Source organism: Triticum dicoccoides, chromosome 7A (assembly GCF_002162155.2).
Source record: "Triticum dicoccoides isolate Atlit2015 ecotype Zavitan chromosome 7A, WEW_v2.0, whole genome shotgun sequence".
NCBI classification, from domain to species: Eukaryota; Viridiplantae; Streptophyta; class Magnoliopsida; order Poales; family Poaceae; genus Triticum; species Triticum dicoccoides.
The window spans coordinates 94,449,546-94,453,380 of record NC_041392.1 but is presented as its reverse complement, the minus strand read 5'-3'; the positions used below and the strand labels follow the sequence as shown (position 1 = coordinate 94,453,380).

Here is a 3,835-nt window from a genome sequence, read left to right as displayed (position 1 = left end):
CGGCAGTAGAAGTGGATGAGGCCAGCCCCCACTCCTCGCACGCGTGGATTAAAAAGGACAGCCTCCCGACGCTTCCACTAGTTGACGCGTGGGCCCGCAGTAGGTGGACGCCGTAAATTTGACCGCTTCAATGGCTGGATGGCCGACATGTGGGGCCGCTGCGGACACCGAGAGGACGCGCAGCGCGTTCACTTCGTGTCCGCGCCGACGCATTTTAGGCCCAAATTACACGAAGCGGACCCATTTTGGGTTTGGGTCCGCGCTTTGGGCCGACGTTTTTGTCCGCGGCGACCCAAACAGACATGGCCGGGCCACATTAGATTTCCTCTAACAGTCGACAAGAGGGGACTTCGTGGACCAGTAGTGCTAATTTTGAGTAGCTGAGTTAGTGCTATGCTGCCAAAAGCTCATATTCTTTCTGTGCTACAAGTACTACAGCAACACCGGGCAAAAAGGTGAAAAATCATGTTTGTTTCGGCACTACTATGCGTTTACTACTGTCGTGGAAAGCAGCATGCTGATAGGATCAAACGTACAGAGTAAGTTCAGACAAGAACCGACGAGAGGCTACTTTGAGAGGACGAGGATCATAGCTAATCGTCCTCTCAAAGTAGCTAATGTTTTACTCCTACCAAATACTAGTAAGTCAGAATAACATGTTTTTTTTGAAACGCGGTTCCTTAGGGCCCGATTCATTAGAAGGTCGAAGAGAACTGCCCGGTTAATTAACGGAAACCCGGGTGAAAACCGTCACATCACGCCCGCAAAAGCAAGGCACTGGGCGACTTAGCAACCGACACAAGAACGCACACACGCCACCGAGGAGAAAAGCATCGATGAGGTTGCAACCAAGTGTCATCATCGTCACGCCTTCACGAGGCGACTCCGACTCCACAACCGACGACCATCGAAGAAGCCCTCGCCGCAAACAAGCGTCGAGGCCTGTGCCGACCGATGCAAAACAGTCAGCCGCACGCGTCGGCGGCCAGGCAACTTTGACTCTATTGACAAGCATAGCAGGAGAAAAGCGTTGGGCTTGTGCCGAGCCAGCGCCAGAGCCGACCACCCGTCTCATGTCATCGTCACCGCAAGGGCCCCTCCTCAACAACTCCGACTTCAGGAAGACAAAGCGAGACACGGTGACCCCTTGAACACATCGGAAGAGACCGACTACCAAGACCCGTTAGCAAACCAGCTCAGCTCGAAGCCGCCATCGTTGCCAGACAAGAAGCCACGCAAACATCCACCTCGCTGGATGGACACCAGCCGACCGCAATGTCGTGACCGTCCAGCCCATGGAGCGCGCAAACATCCACACCGCCGGACAGACACCAGCCGACCGCAATGTCGTGAGCGTCTAGCCCATGGAGTGTGCAAACGGGATCCAGTGCTCTTTAAGGTGACGCCTCCAAGAGGGAAGCAATGATGACGACGCGGTCGCCCGACCTGGCCTTAGGCTTTCACTCGAAGAGCAAGATCCGAGGGTGGCGGACACGGGGATCCACGATGGCATCTCCAAGGAGGTGAAACGACGCCCATGGCCGCCGATGTCGCCAGTCGGCAAGAACCCGACAAACTTTTGCCCAGAGCACCCGGCACCCCCACGCACAGCACCTTCAAGCCACCACAATCCACTCCTCACCGGCAGCCAGAGCAACGCCAACAAGTCAAATCTAGCCGTTAGCCAGATTCGTATCCCCCCACCTCAGGCAGCCAAAGGGACCGCACACAGCAGGCAACCACCACTTAGGTGCGAACATCACCCACGAGCAGGGGCAGAAGGGCTGCCACCCCTACACCCGTGTCTGCCAAATTCGGATGCGCGAAATCCATGCCAGGGGTCGCCGCTGCCGCACACAGGGAGCTGCTGCTGCAGCACAAGGGGCGTCGGCGGAGAAGCCAATCACCAGGTTGCCACCACCATCAGGCCACAGGAGTCGCCACGCCGTCCATGAGCAAGGGGAAGGAGGGCCGCCACCCCTCCTAACCCATACCGGCCAGATCCATGAACGGAGCCGCCGTTGCCGCACACAGGGGAGCTGTCGCGGTGGGCCACCGAGCCGGGGAAACGAGAGCCTCCCGCTACCGAGGAACCATGCCGCTGCGCAGCGAACGCCCCGCCGCTGTCGTCTGCTGCGCGGGCTTAGTAAGATTTATAACATGCTTAAACTTCCTTCTGATTCTTTTCCTCTCGGGTTTCTAGCATTTTCTTGTGAGGTTCCGGTGCTTTTGTAGTTTCGTTTGGATGTGCCAAAGCCTTATGGTAGGGAAAAGATTCTGGTTTTTCATATGGTTATCAAGTTTTTTCGTGTCACAAATAACTTCCAAAGCGTGGGATGATTTTTGTAGTTTACTCCTCATCTGTGTTCCTGGGCACAGGAGCCCTTTGTTTTCTAGCTTTTGTCACCTACTATCACACTGCAAATCATTGTCAGGACCTGTAGGTATCCTTAGGCCCCAGCTAGACGAGGCAAAATTTAGGACACAAATAACCTAGAGGCGAAAGGTATTTAAATAAGAAACTTCCGATGAAAAAAATTCACAGATCTAACCCTTTTGTGTAACACCTGTCTGAAAGGCAGGCGCTATTCTCTGTAGTGTAGCGTCTTGGTGTGGGGCGTTACCCTATGTAGGCTAGTGCCGGAGGGCAAGGCGTTATGCTACATATAGGCTGTCGTCGGCACTTCCGTCATGTTTCCATTGCTCAGGCCCTGCTTCTGCATAGTTTAGATACCCACGAACCCGCAGTCTATCGAAATTGATCTAGTCTCTGAATTGGTTGTCTACATCCTTCTCATGCAAGAGATCCTGGGGTCGAATCCCCTCTCTAGCACCGCATATCCTCATCCTAGTGTGTAAAAAACTGGAATTTTCCCAAATAGTAAATTCTTGGAGAAGTTTATAATGCTTGCTGTCACATAGTTTTCTTCCCAATGTTTGTTTAGTTCTGAAGTTACATTTACCATCTTTCATAACATGCTTATCTGACACCTTTTATATGACAATGCAGGTTTCCAAAAATACATTTTCTGGGGAGATTGTGAAAGCCAAAATTCTGAAGATATGTGATGTTCGTGCAAAACATTACCCTTTTCGTGAAGACCTTGCTAAACAAATGCATCCTGTTGAGGAGGTCAGCATTTGGAAATATGCCATTTGCCGTCGTTCTATGTTGAAATTCTTTCTCGTTGCTTAGTATTGCATATTTCTACTTTGGCTTAAATAGTTAAACCCAAGAACCTTACGAGGTAGCACTTGTAAGGAGGAGGTTAGCAGTTGAGAAATAGTTCTGTGCAGGATATACCATAACTTGTATAACCTCCTGTGCTAGATTTCCAGCATATATGTTACCTTTTCTCCATCCCAAGGTATCATACCTCTGTTACTTTTTCATGTGGCCATTAACTACAGGGGTATAAAAATGTTTTACATAACTTGTGAGAAGAGCTGGTGATGATCATAACCAAAATGCTTTAGCTGCTTCTGAATCCTATATTTGGTCGAACTTTGCCTGCCCTATGTTAGCATTAATCTTGATATCTTGTAGTTGCATGTAAGTATTTAGGTGTGTTATATGGACATCTGTGCTGTGCTCAGTCCAAGTCGTGGGCGTAGCCGGTCTGGATGTGTGCATGGCTGAGCAGAAGTTTGAGTTAGTGACATGAAGAAGAGGTCCTGGTGTAAATTGTAGTCAAGTTAGTTAGCTATATGCATGCAACCGTGCGAGTCCTAGAGTGATTCTAGCAATGAGAAGTGGTCATGTCTAGTTGGTGCGTGAGTTAGTGGATTAATGGTGGCAGGTAGGGATGCAGGGCGGCGCCCAATCCGCTTCCAG

At 50.8% G+C, this 3,835-nt stretch overlaps 1 long non-coding RNA gene across 10 annotated transcripts in view; it reads left to right on the top strand.

Annotated features, from left to right (window-relative positions):
• LOC119330172 overlaps window positions 1-3,490 on the top strand; it is a 15,311-nt gene extending 11,821 nt beyond the window's left edge. For all 10 annotated transcript variants that reach the window (XR_005159938.1, XR_005159936.1, XR_005159943.1 and 7 more), the window contains one exon: window positions 3,011-3,490. This is a non-coding gene — a long non-coding RNA (uncharacterized LOC119330172). The remainder of the gene's footprint in view (window positions 1-3,010) is intronic.
• Window positions 3,491-3,835: the final 345 nt, after the last annotated feature.